Source organism: Rhinoderma darwinii, chromosome 4 (assembly GCF_050947455.1).
Source record: "Rhinoderma darwinii isolate aRhiDar2 chromosome 4, aRhiDar2.hap1, whole genome shotgun sequence".
Classification (NCBI taxonomy): domain Eukaryota; kingdom Metazoa; phylum Chordata; class Amphibia; order Anura; family Rhinodermatidae; genus Rhinoderma; species Rhinoderma darwinii.
The window spans coordinates 31125818-31142206 of record NC_134690.1 but is presented as its reverse complement, the minus strand read 5'-3'; the positions used below and the strand labels follow the sequence as shown (position 1 = coordinate 31142206).

The 16389-nt window shown below is 36.0% G+C and overlaps 31 non-coding genes across 31 annotated transcripts; all 31 read right to left on the bottom strand.

Annotated features, from left to right (window-relative positions):
- Nucleotides 1-239: 239 nt before the first annotated feature.
- On the bottom strand, nt 240-325 carry TRNAR-UCU (transfer RNA arginine (anticodon UCU)). The gene is given in 2 exon segments: nt 240-275; nt 289-325. It is a non-coding gene; the product is annotated as a tRNA-Arg (tRNA).
- Nucleotides 326-725: 400 nt separating this feature from the next.
- Nucleotides 726-811, bottom strand: TRNAR-UCU (transfer RNA arginine (anticodon UCU)). Its single transcript is given in 2 exon segments — nt 726-761; nt 775-811. It is a non-coding gene; the product is annotated as a tRNA-Arg (tRNA).
- A 400-nt stretch (nt 812-1211) lies between these two features.
- Nucleotides 1212-1297, bottom strand: TRNAR-UCU (transfer RNA arginine (anticodon UCU)). The gene is given in 2 exon segments: nt 1212-1247; nt 1261-1297. It is a non-coding gene; the product is annotated as a tRNA-Arg (tRNA).
- A 400-nt stretch (nt 1298-1697) lies between these two features.
- TRNAR-UCU (transfer RNA arginine (anticodon UCU)) lies at nt 1698-1783 on the bottom strand. Its single transcript is given in 2 exon segments — nt 1698-1733; nt 1747-1783. It is a non-coding gene; the product is annotated as a tRNA-Arg (tRNA).
- A 400-nt stretch (nt 1784-2183) lies between these two features.
- Nucleotides 2184-2269, bottom strand: TRNAR-UCU (transfer RNA arginine (anticodon UCU)). The gene is given in 2 exon segments: nt 2184-2219; nt 2233-2269. It is a non-coding gene; the product is annotated as a tRNA-Arg (tRNA).
- A 400-nt stretch (nt 2270-2669) lies between these two features.
- On the bottom strand, nt 2670-2755 carry TRNAR-UCU (transfer RNA arginine (anticodon UCU)). Its single transcript is given in 2 exon segments — nt 2670-2705; nt 2719-2755. It is a non-coding gene; the product is annotated as a tRNA-Arg (tRNA).
- A 399-nt stretch (nt 2756-3154) lies between these two features.
- On the bottom strand, nt 3155-3240 carry TRNAR-UCU (transfer RNA arginine (anticodon UCU)). The gene is given in 2 exon segments: nt 3155-3190; nt 3204-3240. It is a non-coding gene; the product is annotated as a tRNA-Arg (tRNA).
- A 400-nt stretch (nt 3241-3640) lies between these two features.
- Nucleotides 3641-3726, bottom strand: TRNAR-UCU (transfer RNA arginine (anticodon UCU)). The gene is given in 2 exon segments: nt 3641-3676; nt 3690-3726. It is a non-coding gene; the product is annotated as a tRNA-Arg (tRNA).
- A 399-nt stretch (nt 3727-4125) lies between these two features.
- On the bottom strand, nt 4126-4211 carry TRNAR-UCU (transfer RNA arginine (anticodon UCU)). The gene is given in 2 exon segments: nt 4126-4161; nt 4175-4211. It is a non-coding gene; the product is annotated as a tRNA-Arg (tRNA).
- Nucleotides 4212-4610: 399 nt separating this feature from the next.
- On the bottom strand, nt 4611-4696 carry TRNAR-UCU (transfer RNA arginine (anticodon UCU)). The gene is given in 2 exon segments: nt 4611-4646; nt 4660-4696. It is a non-coding gene; the product is annotated as a tRNA-Arg (tRNA).
- A 400-nt stretch (nt 4697-5096) lies between these two features.
- Nucleotides 5097-5182, bottom strand: TRNAR-UCU (transfer RNA arginine (anticodon UCU)). Its single transcript is given in 2 exon segments — nt 5097-5132; nt 5146-5182. It is a non-coding gene; the product is annotated as a tRNA-Arg (tRNA).
- Nucleotides 5183-5582: 400 nt separating this feature from the next.
- Nucleotides 5583-5668, bottom strand: TRNAR-UCU (transfer RNA arginine (anticodon UCU)). Its single transcript is given in 2 exon segments — nt 5583-5618; nt 5632-5668. It is a non-coding gene; the product is annotated as a tRNA-Arg (tRNA).
- Nucleotides 5669-6067: 399 nt separating this feature from the next.
- TRNAR-UCU (transfer RNA arginine (anticodon UCU)) lies at nt 6068-6153 on the bottom strand. Its single transcript is given in 2 exon segments — nt 6068-6103; nt 6117-6153. It is a non-coding gene; the product is annotated as a tRNA-Arg (tRNA).
- Nucleotides 6154-6553: 400 nt separating this feature from the next.
- Nucleotides 6554-6639, bottom strand: TRNAR-UCU (transfer RNA arginine (anticodon UCU)). Its single transcript is given in 2 exon segments — nt 6554-6589; nt 6603-6639. It is a non-coding gene; the product is annotated as a tRNA-Arg (tRNA).
- Nucleotides 6640-7523: 884 nt separating this feature from the next.
- Nucleotides 7524-7609, bottom strand: TRNAR-UCU (transfer RNA arginine (anticodon UCU)). The gene is given in 2 exon segments: nt 7524-7559; nt 7573-7609. It is a non-coding gene; the product is annotated as a tRNA-Arg (tRNA).
- A 398-nt stretch (nt 7610-8007) lies between these two features.
- Nucleotides 8008-8093, bottom strand: TRNAR-UCU (transfer RNA arginine (anticodon UCU)). The gene is given in 2 exon segments: nt 8008-8043; nt 8057-8093. It is a non-coding gene; the product is annotated as a tRNA-Arg (tRNA).
- Nucleotides 8094-8494: 401 nt separating this feature from the next.
- Nucleotides 8495-8580, bottom strand: TRNAR-UCU (transfer RNA arginine (anticodon UCU)). The gene is given in 2 exon segments: nt 8495-8530; nt 8544-8580. It is a non-coding gene; the product is annotated as a tRNA-Arg (tRNA).
- Nucleotides 8581-8981: 401 nt separating this feature from the next.
- On the bottom strand, nt 8982-9067 carry TRNAR-UCU (transfer RNA arginine (anticodon UCU)). The gene is given in 2 exon segments: nt 8982-9017; nt 9031-9067. It is a non-coding gene; the product is annotated as a tRNA-Arg (tRNA).
- An 885-nt stretch (nt 9068-9952) lies between these two features.
- On the bottom strand, nt 9953-10038 carry TRNAR-UCU (transfer RNA arginine (anticodon UCU)). The gene is given in 2 exon segments: nt 9953-9988; nt 10002-10038. It is a non-coding gene; the product is annotated as a tRNA-Arg (tRNA).
- Nucleotides 10039-10438: 400 nt separating this feature from the next.
- Nucleotides 10439-10524, bottom strand: TRNAR-UCU (transfer RNA arginine (anticodon UCU)). The gene is given in 2 exon segments: nt 10439-10474; nt 10488-10524. It is a non-coding gene; the product is annotated as a tRNA-Arg (tRNA).
- A 398-nt stretch (nt 10525-10922) lies between these two features.
- On the bottom strand, nt 10923-11008 carry TRNAR-UCU (transfer RNA arginine (anticodon UCU)). The gene is given in 2 exon segments: nt 10923-10958; nt 10972-11008. It is a non-coding gene; the product is annotated as a tRNA-Arg (tRNA).
- A 398-nt stretch (nt 11009-11406) lies between these two features.
- Nucleotides 11407-11492, bottom strand: TRNAR-UCU (transfer RNA arginine (anticodon UCU)). Its single transcript is given in 2 exon segments — nt 11407-11442; nt 11456-11492. It is a non-coding gene; the product is annotated as a tRNA-Arg (tRNA).
- Nucleotides 11493-11881: 389 nt separating this feature from the next.
- On the bottom strand, nt 11882-11967 carry TRNAR-UCU (transfer RNA arginine (anticodon UCU)). Its single transcript is given in 2 exon segments — nt 11882-11917; nt 11931-11967. It is a non-coding gene; the product is annotated as a tRNA-Arg (tRNA).
- A 400-nt stretch (nt 11968-12367) lies between these two features.
- Nucleotides 12368-12453, bottom strand: TRNAR-UCU (transfer RNA arginine (anticodon UCU)). The gene is given in 2 exon segments: nt 12368-12403; nt 12417-12453. It is a non-coding gene; the product is annotated as a tRNA-Arg (tRNA).
- A 398-nt stretch (nt 12454-12851) lies between these two features.
- Nucleotides 12852-12937, bottom strand: TRNAR-UCU (transfer RNA arginine (anticodon UCU)). Its single transcript is given in 2 exon segments — nt 12852-12887; nt 12901-12937. It is a non-coding gene; the product is annotated as a tRNA-Arg (tRNA).
- Nucleotides 12938-13824: 887 nt separating this feature from the next.
- On the bottom strand, nt 13825-13910 carry TRNAR-UCU (transfer RNA arginine (anticodon UCU)). Its single transcript is given in 2 exon segments — nt 13825-13860; nt 13874-13910. It is a non-coding gene; the product is annotated as a tRNA-Arg (tRNA).
- Nucleotides 13911-14310: 400 nt separating this feature from the next.
- Nucleotides 14311-14396, bottom strand: TRNAR-UCU (transfer RNA arginine (anticodon UCU)). Its single transcript is given in 2 exon segments — nt 14311-14346; nt 14360-14396. It is a non-coding gene; the product is annotated as a tRNA-Arg (tRNA).
- A 400-nt stretch (nt 14397-14796) lies between these two features.
- TRNAR-UCU (transfer RNA arginine (anticodon UCU)) lies at nt 14797-14882 on the bottom strand. The gene is given in 2 exon segments: nt 14797-14832; nt 14846-14882. It is a non-coding gene; the product is annotated as a tRNA-Arg (tRNA).
- Nucleotides 14883-15282: 400 nt separating this feature from the next.
- TRNAR-UCU (transfer RNA arginine (anticodon UCU)) lies at nt 15283-15368 on the bottom strand. Its single transcript is given in 2 exon segments — nt 15283-15318; nt 15332-15368. It is a non-coding gene; the product is annotated as a tRNA-Arg (tRNA).
- A 402-nt stretch (nt 15369-15770) lies between these two features.
- Nucleotides 15771-15856, bottom strand: TRNAR-UCU (transfer RNA arginine (anticodon UCU)). The gene is given in 2 exon segments: nt 15771-15806; nt 15820-15856. It is a non-coding gene; the product is annotated as a tRNA-Arg (tRNA).
- Nucleotides 15857-16256: 400 nt separating this feature from the next.
- On the bottom strand, nt 16257-16342 carry TRNAR-UCU (transfer RNA arginine (anticodon UCU)). Its single transcript is given in 2 exon segments — nt 16257-16292; nt 16306-16342. It is a non-coding gene; the product is annotated as a tRNA-Arg (tRNA).
- Nucleotides 16343-16389: the final 47 nt, after the last annotated feature.

Here is a 16389-nt window from a genome sequence, read left to right as displayed (position 1 = left end):
TATATATTGATAACAGATAGACATGAACAGAGCATTTTCAAAATTGGATGCAAAAATCGTTGTCTTAAGAGTCCACAAAAAAAGGTGGTTCCAATAACTTACACTAACAAATTAGGGGCCAGAAATCTTTTTATTAAAGACCACTCTAAGCCCTTAACCATAAAGCCTGTTACTGTGCAGTATTTCCTTTTGCCTCATTCTAACATCTGAAAAGTAATTACATGTTACCCAAAAACACACGACTCTGGTGGGACTCGAACCCACAACCTTTGAATTGCTATATAGCTCTAGAAGTCCAATGCGCTATCCATTGCGCCACAGAGCCTATAGCATCTCACATGCTAGTAAAAAATGTGCCCAGCTAAAGTCTTAATGTGTCTTGCTTTTTTAAGTTAAGGAATACTAAAAAAATCATCATTGGGTCTATCTTTTAGACATACTCAAAAATAGCTCAACTTTAAATTGTTCTTGACACTTCGTGGTTTCTATATATTGATAACAGATAGACATGAACAGAGCATTTTCAAAATTGGATGCAAAAATCGTTGTCTTAAGAGTCCACAAAAAAAGGTGGTTCCAATAACTTACACTAACAAATTAGGGGCCAGAAATCTTTTTATTAAAGACCACTCTAAGCCCTTAACCATAAAGCCTGTTACTGTGCAGTATTTCCTTTTGCCTCATTCTAACATCTGAAAAGTAATTACATGTTACCCAAAAACACACGACTCTGGTGGGACTCGAACCCACAACCTTTGAATTGCTATATAGCTCTAGAAGTCCAATGCGCTATCCATTGCGCCACAGAGCCTATAGCATCTCACATGCTAGTAAAAAATGTGCCCAGCTAAAGTCTTAATGTGTCTTGCTTTTTTAAGTTAAGGAATACTAAAAAAATCATCATTGGGTCTATCTTTTAGACATACTCAAAAATAGCTCAACTTTAAATTGTTCTTGACACTTCGTGGTTTCTATATATTGATAACAGATAGACATGAACAGAGCATTTTCAAAATTGGATGCAAAAATCGTTGTCTTAAGAGTCCACAAAAAAAGGTGGTTCCAATAACTTACACTAACAAATTAGGGGCCAGAAATGTTTTTATTAAAGACCACTCTAAGCCCTTAACCATAAAGCCTGTTACTGTGCAGTATTTCCTTTTGCCTCATTCTAACATCTGAAAAGTAATTACATGTTACCCAAAAACACACAACTCTGGTGGGACTCGAACCCACAACCTTTGAATTGCTATATAGCTCTAGAAGTCCAATGCGCTATCCATTGCGCCACAGAGCCTATATCATCCCACATGCTAGTAAAAAATGTGCCCAGCTAAAGTCTTAATGTGTCTTGCTTTTTTAAGTTAAGGAATACTAAAAAAATCATCATTGGGTCTATCTTTTAGACATACTCAAAAATAGCTCAACTTTAAATTGTTCTTGACACTTCGTGGTTTCTATATATTGATAACAGATAGACATGAACAGAGCATTTTCAAAATTGGATGCAAAAATCGTTGTCTTAAGAGTCCACAAAAAAAGGGGGTTCCAATAACTTACACTAACAAATTAGGGGCCAGAAATGTTTTTATTAAAGACCACTCTAAGCCCTTAACCATAAAGCCTGTTACTGTGCAGTATTTCCTTTTGCCTCATTCTAACATCTGAAAAGTAATTACATGTTACCCAAAAACACACGACTCTGGTGGGACTCGAACCCACAACCTTTGAATTGCTATATAGCTCTAGAAGTCCAATGCGCTATCCATTGCACCACAGAGCCTATATCATCCCACATGCTAGTAAAAAATGTGCCCAGCTAAAGTCTTAATGTGTCTTGCTTTTTTAAGTTAAGGAATACAAAAAAAATCATCATTGGGGCTATCCTTTAGAGATACTCAAAAATAGCTCAGCTTTAAATTGTTCTTGACACTTCGTGGTTTCTATATATTGATAACAGATAGACATGAACAGAGCATTTTCAAAATTGGATGCAAAAATCGTTGTCTTAAGAGTCCACAAAAAAAGGTGGTTCCAATAACTTACACTAACAAATTAGGGGCCAGAAATCTTTTTATTAAAGACCACTCTAAGCCCTTAACCATAAAGCCTGTTACTGTGCAGTATTTCCTTTTGCCTCATTCTAACATCTGAAAAGTAATTACATGTTACCCAAAAACACACGACTCTGGTGGGACTCGAACCCACAACCTTTGAATTGCTATATAGCTCTAGAAGTCCAATGCGCTATCCATTGCGCCACAGAGCCTATAGCATCTCACATGCTAGTAAAAAATGTGCCCAGCTAAAGTCTTAATGTGTCTTGCTTTTTTAAGTTAAGGAATACTAAAAAAATCATCATTGGGTCTATCTTTTAGACATACTCAAAAATAGCTCAACTTTAAATTGTTCTTGACACTTCGTGGTTTCTATATATTGATAACAGATAGACATGAACAGAGCATTTTCAAAATTGGATGCAAAAATCGTTGTCTTAAGAGTCCACAAAAAAAGGTGGTTCCAATAACTTACACTAACAAATTAGGGGCCAGAAATGTTTTTATTAAAGACCACTCTAAGCCCTTAACCATAAAGCCTGTTACTGTGCAGTATTTCCTTTTGCCTCATTCTAACATCTGAAAAGTAATTACATGTTACCCAAAAACACATGACTCTGGTGGGACTCGAACCCACAACCTTTGAATTGCTATATAGCTCTAGAAGTCCAATGCGCTATCCATTGCGCCACAGAGCCTATATCATCCCACATACTAGTAAAAAATGTGCCCAGCTAAAGTCTTAATGTGTCTTGCTTTTTTAAGTTAAGGAATACTAAAAAAATCATCATTGGGTCTATCTTTTAGACATACTCAAAAATAGCTCAACTTTAAATTGTTCTTGACACTTCGTGGTTTCTATATATTGATAACAGATAGACATGAACAGAGCATTTTCAAAATTGGATGCAAAAATCATTGTCTTAAGAGTCCACAAAAAAGGTGGTTCCAATAACTTACACTAAAAAATTAGGGGCCAGAAATGTTTTTATTAAAGACCACTCTAAGCCCTTAACCATAAAGCCTGTTACTGTGCAGTATTTCCTTTTGCCTCATTCTAACATCTGAAAAGTAATTACATGTTACCAAAAAACACACGACTCTGGTGGGACTCGAACCCACAACCTTTGAATTGCTATATAGCTCTAGAAGTCCAATGCGCTATCCATTGCGCCACAGAGCCTATATCATCCCACATGCTAGTAAAAAATGTGCCCAGCTAAAGTCTTAATGTGTCTTGCTTTTTTAAGTTAAGGAATACTAAAAAAATCATCATTGGGGCTATCCTTTAGAGATACTCAAAAATAGCTCAGCTTTAAATTGTTCTTGACACTTCGTGGTTTCTATATATTGATAACAGATAGACATGAACAGAGCATTTTCAAAATTGGATGTAAAAATCGTTGTCTTAAGAGTCCACAAAAAAAGGTGGTTCCAATAACTTACACTAACAAATTAGGGGCCAGAAATGTTTTTATTAAAGACCACTCTAAGCCCTTAACCATAAAGCCTGTTACTGTGCAGTATTTCCTTTTGCCTCATTCTAACATCTGAAAAGTAATTACATGTTACCCAAAAACACACGACTCTGGTGGGACTCAAACCCACAACCTTTGAATTGCTATATAGCTCTAGAAGTCCAATGCGCTATCCATTGCGCCACAGAGCCTACATCATCCCACATGCTAGTAAAAAATGTGCCCAGCTAAAGTCTTAATGTGTCTTGCTTTTTTAAGTTAAGGAATACTAAAAAAATCATCATTGGGTCTATCTTTTAGACATACTCAAAAATAGCTCAACTTTAAATTGTTCTTGACACTTCGTGGTTTCTATATATTGATAACAGATAGACATGAACAGAGCATTTTCAAAATTGGATGCAAAAATCGTTGTCTTAAGAGTCCACAAAAAAAGTGGTTCCAATAACTTACACTAACAAATTAGGGGCCAGAAATGTTTTTATTATAGACCACTCTAAGCCCTTAACCATAAAGCTTGTTACTGTGCAGTATTTCCTTTTGCCTCATTCTAACATCTGAAAAGTAATTACATGTTACCCAAAAACACACGACTCTGGTGGGACTCGAACCCACAACCTTTGAATTGCTATATAGCTCTAGAAGTCCAATGCGCTATCCATTGCGCCACAGAGCCTATATCATCCCACATGCTAGTAAAAAATGTGCCCAGCTAAAGTCTTAATGTGTCTTGCTTTTTTAAGTTAAGGAATACTAAAAAAATCATCATTGGGTCTATCTTTTAGACATACTCAAAAATAGCTCAACTTTAAATTGTTCTTGACACTTCGTGGTTTCTATATATTGATAACAGATAGACATGAACAGAGCATTTTCAAAATTGGATGCAAAAATCGTTGTCTTAAGAGTCCACAAAAAAGGTGGTTCCAATAACTTACACTAAAAAATTAGGGGCCAGAAATGTTTTTATTAAAGACCACTCTAAGCCCTTAACCATAAAGCCTGTTACTGTGCATTATTCCTTTTTGCCTCATTCTAACATCTGAAAAGTAATTACATGTTACCCAAAAACACACGACTCTGGTGGGACTCAAACCCACAACCTTTGAATTGCTATATAGCTCTAGAAGTCCAATGCGCTATCCATTGCGCCACAGAGCCTACATCAGCCCACATGCTTGTAAAAAATGTGCCCAGCTAAAGTCTTAATGTGTCTTGCTTTTTTAAGTTAAGGAATACTAAAAAAATCATCATTGGGTCTATCTTTTAGACATACTCAAAAATAGCTCAACTTTAAATTGTTCTTGACACTTCGTGGTTTCTATATATTGATAACAGATAGACATGAACAGAGCATTTTCAAAATTGGATGCAAAAATCGTTGTCTTAAGAGTCCACAAAAAAAGGTGGTTCCAATAACTTACACTAACAAATTAGGGGCCAGAAATGTTTTTATTAAAGACCACTCTAAGCCCTTAACCATAAAGCCTGTTACTGTGCAGTATTTCCTTTTGCCTCATTCTAACATCTGAAAAGTAATTACATGTTACCCAAAAACACATGACTCTGGTGGGACTCGAACCCACAACCTTTGAATTGCTATATAGCTCTAGAAGTCCAATGCGCTATCCATTGCGCCACAGAGCCTATATCATCCCACAAGCTAGTAAAAAATGTGCCCAGCTAAAGTCTTAATGTGTCTTGCTTTTTTAAGTTAAGGAATACTAAAAAAATCATCATTGGGTCTATCTTTTAGACATACTCAAAAATAGCTCAACTTTAAATTGTTCTTGACACTTCGTGGTTTCTATATATTGATAACAGATAGACATGAACAGAGCATTTTCAAAATTGGATGCAAAAATCGTTGTCTTAAGAGTCCACAAAAAAAGGTGGTTCCAATAACTTACACTAACAAATTAGGGGCCAGAAATGTTTTTATTAAAGACCACTCTAAGCCCTTAACCATAAAGCCTGTTACTGTGCAGTATTTCCTTTTGCCTCATTCTAACATCTGAAAAGTACTTACATGTTACCCAAAAACACACGACTCTGGTGGGACTCAAACCCACAACCTTTGAATTGCTATATAGCTCTAGAAGTCCAATGCGCTATCCATTGCGCCACAGAGCTTATATCATCCCACATGCTAGTAAAAAATGTGCCCAGCTAAAGTCTTAATGTGTCTTGCTTTTTTAAGTTAAGGAATACTAAAAAAATCATCATTGGGTCTATCTTTTAGACATACTCAAAAATAGCTCAACTTTAAATTGTTCTTGACACTTCGTGGTTTCTATATATTGATAACAGATAGACATGAACAGAGCATTTTCAAAATTGGATGCAAAAATCGTTGTCTTAAGAGTCCACAAAAAAGGTGGTTCCAATAACTTACACTAAAAAATTAGGGGCCAGAAATGTTTTTATTAAAGACCACTCTAAGCCCTTAACCATAAAGCCTGTTACTGTGCATTATTCCTTTTTGCCTCATTCTAACATCTGAAAAGTAATTACATGTTACCCAAAAACACACGACTCTGGTAGGACTCAAACCCACAACCTTTGAATTGCTATATAGCTCTAGAAGTCCAATGCGCTATCCATTACGCCACAGAGCCTATATCATCCCACATGCTAGTAAAAAATGTGCCCAGCTAAAGTCTTAATGTGTCTTGCTTTTTTAAGTTAAGGAATACTAAAAAAATCATCATTGGGTCTATCTTTTAGACATACTCAAAAATAGCTCAACTTTAAATTGTTCTTGACACTTCGTGGTTTCTATATATTGATAACAGATAGACATGAACAGAGCATTTTCAAAATTGGATGCAAAAATCGTTGTCTTAAGAGTCCACAAAAAAAGGTGGTTCCAATAACTTACACTAACAAATTAGGGGCCAGAAATGTTTTTATTATAGACCACTCTAAGCCCTTAACCATAAAGCTTGTTACTGTGCAGTATTTCCTTTTGCCTCATTCTAACATCTGAAAAGTAATTACATGTTACCCAAAAACACACGACTCTGGTGGGACTCGAACCCACAACCTTTGTATTGCTATATAGCTCTAGAAATCCAATGCGCTATCCATTGCGCCACAGAGCCTATATCATTCCACATGCTAGTAAAAAATGTGCCCAGCTAAAGTCTTAATGTGTTGCTTTTTTAAGTTAAGGAATACAAAAAAAATCATCATTGGGGCTATCCTTTAGAGATACTCAAAAATAGCTCAGCTTTAAATTGTTCTTGACACTTCGTGGTTTCTATATATTGATAACAGATAGACATGAACAGAGCATTTTCAAAATTGGATGCAAAAATCGTTGTCTTAAGAGTCCACAAAAAAAGGTGGTTCCAATAACTTACACTAACAAATTAGGGGCCAGAAATGTTTTTATTAAAGACCACTCTAAGCCCTTAACCATAAAGCCTGTTACTGTGCAGTATTTCCTTTTGCCTCATTCTAACATCTGAAAAGTAATTACATGTTACCCAAAAACACATGACTCTGGTGGGACTCGAACCCACAACCTTTGAATTTCTATATAGCTCTAAAAGTCCAATGCGCTATCCATTGCGCCACAGAGCCTATATCATCCCACATGCTAGTAAAAAATGTGCCCAGCTAAAGTCTTAATGTGTCTTGCTTTTTTAAGTTAAGGAATACTAAAAAAATCATCATTGGGGCTATCCTTTAGAGATACTCAAAAATAGCTCAGCTTTAAATTGTTCTTGACACTTCGTGGTTTCTATATATTGATAACAGATAGACATGAACAGAGCATTTTCAAAATTGGATGCAAAAATCGTTGTCTTAAGAGTCCACAAAAAAAGGTGGTTCCAATAACTTACACTAACAAATTAGGGGCCAGAAATGTTTTTATTATAGACCACTCTAAGCCCTTAACCATAAAGCTTGTTACTGTGCAGTATTTCCTTTTGCCTCATTCTAACGTCTGAAAAGTAATTACATGTTACCCAAAAACACACGACTCTGGTGGGACTCGAACCCACAACCTTTGTATTGCTATATAGCTCTAGAAGTCCAATGCGCTATCCATTGCGCCACAGAGCCTATATCATCCCACATGCTAGTAAAAAATGTGCCCAGCTAAAGTCTTAATGTGTCTTGCTTTTTTAAGTTAAGGAATACTAAAAAATCATCATTGGGTCTATCTTTTAGACATACTCAAAAATAGCTCAACTTTAAATTGTTCTTGACACTTCGTGGTTTCTATATATTGATAACAGATAGACATGAACAGAGCATTTTCAAAATTGGATGCAAAAATCATTGTCTTAAGAGTCCACAAAAAAGGTGGTTCCAATAACTTACACTAAAAAATTAGGGGCCAGAAATGTTTTTATTAAAGACCATTCTAAGCCCTTAACCATAAAGCCTGTTACTGTGCATTATTCCTTTTTGCCTCATTCTAACATCTGAAAAGTAATTACATGTTACCCAAAAACACACGACTCTGGTGGGACTCGAACCCACAACCTTTGAATTGCTATATAGCTCTAGAAGTCCAATGTGCTATCCATTGCGCCACAGAGCCTATATCATCCCACATGCTAGTAAAAAATGTGCCCAGCTAAAGTCTTAATGTGTCTTGCTTTTTTAAGTTAAGGAATACAAAAAAAATCATCATTGGGGCTATCCTTTAGAGATACTCAAAAATAGCTCAGCTTTAAATTGTTCTTGACACTTTGTGGTTTCTATATATTGATAACAGATAGACATGAACAGAGCATTTTCAAAATTGGATGCAAAAATCGTTGTCTTAAGAGTCCACAAAAAAAAGGTGGTTCCAATAACTTACACTAACAAATTAGGGGCCAGAAATGTTTTTATTAAAGACCACTCTAAGCCCTTAACCATAAAGCCTGTTACTGTGCAGTATTTCCTTTTGCCTCATTCTAACATCTGAAAAGTAATTACATGTTACCCAAAAACACACGACTCTGGTGGGACTCAAACCCACAACCTTTGAATTGCTATATAGCTCTAGAAGTCCAATGCGCTATCCATTGCGCCACAGAGCCTATATCATCCCACATGCTAGTAAAAAATGTGCCCAGCTAAAGTCTTAATGTGTCTTGCCTTTTTAAGTTAAGGAATACTAAAAAAATCATCATTGGGGCTATCCTTTAGAGATACTCAAAAATAGCTCAGCTTTAAATTGTTCTTGACACTTCGTGGTTTCTATATATTGATAACAGATAGACATGAACAGAGCATTTTCAAAATTGGATGCAAAAATCGTTGTCTTAAGAGTCCACAAAAAAAAGGTGGTTCCAATAACTTACACTAACAAATTAGGGGCCAGAAATGTTTTTATTAAAGACCACTCTAAGCCCTTAACCATAAAGCCTGTTACTGTGCAGTATTTCCTTTTGCCTCATTCTAACATCTGAAAAGTAATTACATTTTACCCAAAAACACATGACTCTGGTGGGACTCGAACCCACAACCTTTGAATTGCTATATAGCTCTAGAAGTCCAATGCGCTATCCATTGCGCCACAGAGCCTATATCATCCCACATGCTAGTAAAAAATGTGCCCAGCTAAAGTCTTAATGTGTCTTGCTTTTTTAAGTTAAGGAATACTAAAAAAATCATCATTGGGTCTATCTTTTAGACATACTCAAAAATAGCTCAACTTTAAATTGTTCTTGACACTTCGTGGTTTCTATATATTGATAACAGATAGACATGAACAGAGCATTTTCAAAATTGGATGCAAAAATCGTTGTCTTAAGAGTCCACAAAAAAAGGTGGTTCCAATAACTTACACTAACAAATTAGGGGCCAGAAATGTTTTTATTAAAGACCACTCTAAGCCCTTAACCATAAAGCCTGTTACTGTGCAGTATTTCCTTTTGCCTCATTCTAACATCTGAAAAGTACTTACATGTTACCCAAAAACACACGACTCAGGTGGGACTCGAACCTACAACCTTTGAATTGCTATATAGCTCTAGAAGTCCACTGCGCTATCCATTGCGCCACAGAGCCTATATCATCCCACATTCTAGTAAAAAATGTGCCCAGCTAAAGTCTTAATGTGTCTTGCTTTTTTAAGTTAAGGAATACTAAAAAAATCATCATTGGGTCTATCTTTTAGACATACTCAAAAATAGCTCAACTTTAAATTGTTCTTGACACTTCGTGGTTTCTATATATTGATAACAGATAGACATGAACAGAGCATTTTCAAAATTGGATGCAAAAATCGTTGTCTTAAGAGTCCACAAAAAAGGTGGTTCCAATAACTTACACTAAAAAATTAGGGGCCAGAAATGTTTTTATTAAAGACCACTCTAAGCCCTTAACCATAAAGCCTGTTACTGTGCATTATTCCTTTTTGCCTCATTCTAACATCTGAAAAGTAATTACATGTTACCCAAAAACACACGACTCTGGTGGGACTCAAACCCACAACCTTTGAATTGCTATATAGCTCTAGAAGTCCAATGCGCTATCCATTGCGCCACAGAGCCTATATCATCCCACAAGCTAGTAAAAAATGTGCCCAGCTAAAGTCTTAATGTGTCTTGCTTTTTTAAGTTAAGGAATACTAAAAAAATCATCATTGGGTCTATCTTTTAGACATACTCAAAAATAGCTCAACTTTAAATTGTTCTTGACACTTCGTGGTTTCTATATATTGATAACAGATAGACATGAACAGAGCATTTTCAAAATTGGATGCAAAAATCGTTGTCTTAAGAGTCCACAAAAAAAGGTGGTTCCAATAACTTACACTAACAAATTAGGGGCCAGAAATGTTTTTATTATAGACCACTCTAAGCCCTTAACCATAAAGCTTGTTACTGTGCAGTATTTCCTTTTGCCTCATTCTAGCATCTGAAAAGTAATTACATGTTACCCAAAAACACACGACTCTGGTGGGACTCGAACCCACAACCTTTGTATTGCTATATAGCTCTAGAAATCCAATGCGCTATCCATTGCGCCACAGAGCCTATATCATTCCACATGCTAGTAAAAAATGTGCCCAGCTAAAGTCTTAATGTGTTGCTTTTTTAAGTTAAGGAATACTAAAAAAATCATCATTGGGGCTATCCTTTAGAGATACTCAAAAATAGCTCAGCTTTAAATTGTTCTTGACACTTCGTGGTTTCTATATATTGATAACAGATAGACATGAACAGAGCATTTTCAAAATTGGATGCAAAAATCGTTGTCTTAAGAGTCCACAAAAAAAGGTGGTTCCAATAACTTACACTAACAAATTAGGGGCCAGAAATGTTTTTATTATAGACCACTCTAAGCCCTTAACCATAAAGCTTGTTACTGTGCAGTATTTCCTTTTGCCTCATTCTAACATCTGAAAAGTAATTACATGTTACCCAAAAACACACGACTCTGGTGGGACTCGAACCCACAACCTTTGTATTGCTATATAGCTCTAGAAATCCAATGCGCTATCCATTGCGCCACAGAGCCTATATCATTCCACATGCTAGTAAAAAATGTGCCCAGCTAAAGTCTTAATGTGTTGCTTTTTTAAGTTAAGGAATACTAAAAAAATCATCATTGGGGCTATCCTTTAGAGATACTCAAAAATAGCTCAGCTTTAAATTGTTCTTGACACTTCGTGGTTTCTATATATTGATAACAGATAGACATGAACAGAGCATTTTCAAAATTGGATGCAAAAATCGTTGTCTTAAGAGTCCACAAAAAAAGGTGGTTCCAATAACTTACACTAACAAATTAGGGGCCAGAAATGTTTTTATTATAGACCACTCTAAGCCCTTAACCATAAAGCTTGTTACTGTGCAGTATTTCCTTTTGCCTCATTCTAACATCTGAAAAGTAATTACATGTTACCCAAAAACACACGACTCTGGTGGGACTCGAACCCACAACCTTTGTATTGCTATATAGCTCTAGAAATCCAATGCGCTATCCATTGCGCCACAGAGCCTATATCATTCCACATGCTAGTAAAAAATGTGCCCAGCTAAAATCTTAATGTGTTGCTTTTTTAAGTTAAGGAATACTAAAAAAATCATCATTGGGGCTATCCTTTAGAGATACTCAAAAATAGCTCAGCTTTAAATTGTTCTTGACACTTCGTGGTTTCTATATATTGATAACAGATAGACATGAACAGAGCATTTTCAAAATTGGATGCAAAAATCGTTGTCTTAAGAGTCCACAAAAAAAGGTGGTTCCAATAACTTACACTAACAAATTAGGGGCCAGAAATGTTTTTATTAAAGACCACTTAACCATAAAGCCTGTTACTGTGCAGTATTTCCTTTTGCCTCATTCTAACATCTGAAAAGTAATTACATGTTACCCAAAAACACACGACTCTGGTGGGACTCGAACCCACAACCTTTGAATTGCTATATAGCTCTAGAAGTCCAATGCGCTATCCATTGCGCCACAGAGCCTATATCATCCCACATGCTAGTAAAAAATGTGCCCAGCTAAAGTCTTAATGTGTCTTGCTTTTTTAAGTTAAGGAATACTAAAAAAATCATCATTGGGGCTATCCTTTAGAGATACTCAAAAATAGCTCAGCTTTAAATTGTTCTTGACACTTCGTGGTTTCTATATATTGATAACAGATAGACATGAACAGAGCATTTTCAAAATTGGATGCAAAAATCGTTGTCTTAAGAGTCCACAAAAAAAGGTGGTTCCAATAACTTACACTAACAAATTAGGGGCCAGAAATGTTTTTATTATAGACCACTCTAAGCCCTTAACCATAAAGCTTGTTACTGTGCAGTATTTCCTTTTGCCTCATTCTAACATCTGAAAAGTAATTACATGTTACCCAAAAACACACGACTCTGGTGGGACTCGAACCCACAACCTTTGTATTGCTATATAGCTCTAGAAATCCAATGCGCTATCCATTGCGCCACAGAGCCTATATCATGCCACATGCTAGTAAAAAATGTGCCCAGCTAAAGTCTTAATGTGTTGCTTTTTTAAGTTAAGGAATACTAAAAAAATCATCATTGGGGCTATCCTTTAGAGATACTCAAAAATAGCTCAGCTTTAAATTGTTCTTGACACTTCGTGGTTTCTATATATTGATAACAGATAGACATGAACAGAGCATTTTCAAAATTGGATGCAAAAATCGTTGTCTTAAGAGTCCACAAAAAAAGGTGGTTCCAATAACTTACACTAACAAATTAGGGGCCAGAAATGTTTTTATTAAAGACCACTCTAAGCCCTTAACCATAAAGCCTGTTACTGTGCAGTATTTCCTTTTGCCTCATTCTAACATCTGAAAAGTAATTACATGTTACCCAAAAACACACGACTCTGTTGGGACTCGAACCCACAACCTTTGAATTGCTATATAGCTCTAGAAGTCCAATGCGCTATCCATTGCGCCACAGAGCCTATATCATCTCACATGCTAGTAAAAAATGTGCCCAGCTAAAGTCTTAATGTGTCTTGCTTTTTTAAGTTAAGGAATACTAAAAAAATCATAATTGGGTCTATCTTTTAGACATACTCAAAAATAGCTCAACTTTAAATTGTTCTTGACACTTCGTGGTTTCTATATATTGATAACAGATAGACATGAACAGAGCATTTTCAAAATGGAATGCAAAAATCATTGTCTTAAGAGTCCACAAAAAAAGGTGGTTCCAATAACTTACACTAACAAATTAGGGGCCAGAAATGTTTTTATTAAAGACCACTCTAAGCCCTTAACCATAAAGCCTGTTACTGTGCAGTATTTCCTTTTGCCTCATTCTAACATCTGAAAAGTAATTACAAGTTACCCAAAAACACACGACTCTGGTGGGACTCGAACCCACAACCTTTGAATTGCTATATAGCTCTAAAAGTCCAATGCGCTATCCATTGCGCCACAGAGCCTATATCATCCCACATGCTAGTAAAAAATGTGCCCAGCTAAAGTCTTAATGTGTCTTGCCTTTTTAAGTTAAGGAATACTAAAAAAATCATCATTGGGGCTATCCTTTAGAGATACTCAAAAATAGCTCAGCTTTAAATTGTTCTTGACACTTCGTGGTTTCTATATATTGATAACAGATAGACATGAACAGAGCATTTTCAAAATTCGATGCAAAAATCGTTGTCTTAAGAGTCCACAAAAAAAAGGTGGTTCCAATAACTTACACTAACAAATTAGGGGCCAGAAATGTTTTTATTAAAGACCACTCTAAGCCCTTAACCATAAAGCCTGTTACTGTGCAGTATTTCCTTTTGCCTCATTCTAACATCTGAAAAGTAATTACATGTTACCCAAAAACACACGACTCTGGTGGGACTCGAACCCACAACCTTTGAATTGCTATATAGCTCTAGAAGTCCAATGCGCTATCCATTGCGCCACAGAGCCTATATCATCCCACATGCTAGTAAAAAATGTGCCCAGCTAAAGTCTTAATGTGTCTTGCTTTTTTAAGTTAAGGAATACTAAAAAAATCATCATTGGGTCTATCTTTTAGACATACTCAAAAATAGCTCAACTTTAAATTGTTCTTGACACTTCGTGGTTTCTATATATTGATAACAGATAGACATGAACAGAGCATTTTCAAAATGGAATGCAAAAATCGTTGTCTTAAGAGTCCACAAAAAAAGGTGGTTCCAATAACTTACACTAACAAATTAGGGGCCAGAAATGTTTTTATTAAAGACCACTCTAAGCCCTTAACCATAAAGCCTGTTACTGTGCAGTATTTCCTTTTGCCTCATTCTAACATCTGAAAAGTAATTACATGTTACCCAAAAACACACGACTCTGGTGGGACTCGAACCCACAACCTTTGAATTGCTATATAGCTCTAGAAGTCCAATGCGCTATCCATTGCGCCACAGAGCCTATATCATCCCACATGCTAGTAAAAAATGTGCCCAGCTAAAGTCTTAATGTGTCTTGCCTTTTTAAGTTAAGGAATACTAAAAAAATCATCATTGGGGCTATCCTTTAGAGATACTCAAAAATAGCTCAGCTTTAAATTGTTCTTGACACTTCGTGGTTTCTATATATTGATAACAGATAGACATGAACAGAGCATTTTCAAAATTGGATGCAAAAATCGTTGTCTTAAGAGTCCACAAAAAAAGGTGGTTCCAATAACTTACACTAACAAATTAGGGGCCAGAAATGTTTTTATTAAAGACCACTCTAAGCCCTTAACCATAAAGCCTGTTACTGTGCAGTATTTCCTTTTGCCTCATTCTAACATCTGAAAAGTAATTACATGTTACCCAAAAACACACGACTCTGGTGGGACTCGAACCCACAACCTTTGAATTGCTATATAGCTCTAGAAGTCCAATGCGCTATCCATTGCACCACAGAGCCTATATCATCCCACATGCTAGTAAAAAATGTGCCCAGCTAAAGTCTTAATTTGTCTTGCTTTTTTAAGTTAAGGAATACTAAAAAAATCATCATTGGGGCTATCCTTTAGAGATACTCAAAAATAGCTCAGCTTTAAATTGTTCTTGACACTTCGTGGTTTCTATATATTGATAACAGATAGACATGAACAGAGCATTTTCAAAATTGGATGTAAAAATCGTTGTCTTAAGAGTCCACAAAAAAAGGTGGTTCCAATAACTTACACTAACAAATTAGGGGCCAGAAATATTTTTATTAAAGACCACTCTAAGCCCTTAACCATAAAGCCTGTTACTGTGCAGTATTTCCTTTTGCCTCATTCTAACATCTGAAAAGTACTTACATGTTACCCAAAAACACACGACTCTGGTGGGACTCGAACCCACAACCTTTGAATTGCTATATAGCTCTAGAAGTCCAATGCGCTATCCATTGCGCCACAGAGCCTATATCATCCCACATGCTAGTAAAAAATGTGCCCAGCTAAAGTCTTAATGTGTCTTGCTTTTTTAAGTTAAGGAATACTAAAAAAATCATCATTGGGGCTATCCTTTAGAGATATATTAAAAAATAGCTCAACTTTAAATTGTTCTTGACACTTCGTGGTTTCTATATATTGATAACAGATAGACATGAACAGAGCATTTTCAAAATTGGATGCAAAAATCGTTGTCTTAAGAGTCCACAAAAAAAGGTGGTTCCAATAACTTACACTAACAAATTAGGGGCCAGAAATGTTTTTATTAAAGACCACTCTAAGCCCTTAACCATAAAGCCTGTTACTGTGCAGTATTTCCTTTTGCCTCATTCTAACATCTGAAAAGTAATTACATGTTTCCCAAAAACACACGACTCTGGTGGGACTCGAACCCACAAACTTTGAATTGCTATATAGCTCTAGAAGTCCAATGCGCTATCCATTGCGCCACAGAGCCTATATCATCCCACATGCTAGTAAAAAATGTGCCCAGCTAAAGTCTTAATTTGTCTTGCCTTTTTAAGTTAAGGAATACTAAAAAAATCATCATTGGGGCTATCCTTTAGAGATAATCAAAAATAGCTCAGCTTTAAATTGTTCTTGACACTTCGTGGTTTCTATATATTGATAACAGATAGACATGAACAGAGCATTTTCAAAATTGGATGCAAAAATCGTTGTCTTAAGAGTCCACAAAAAAAGGTGGTTCCAATAACTTACACTAACAAATTAGGGGCCAGAAATGTTTTTATTAAAGACCACTCTAAGCCCTTAACCATAAAGCCTGTTACTGTGCAGTATTTCCTTTTGCCTCATTCTAACATCTGAAAAGTAATTACATGTTACCCAAAAACACACAACTCTGGTGGGACTCGAACCCACAACCTTTGAATTGCTATATAGCTCTAGAAGTCCAATGCGCTATCCATTGCGCCACAGAGCCTATATCATCCCACATGCTAGTAAAAAATGTGCCCAGCTAAAGTCTTA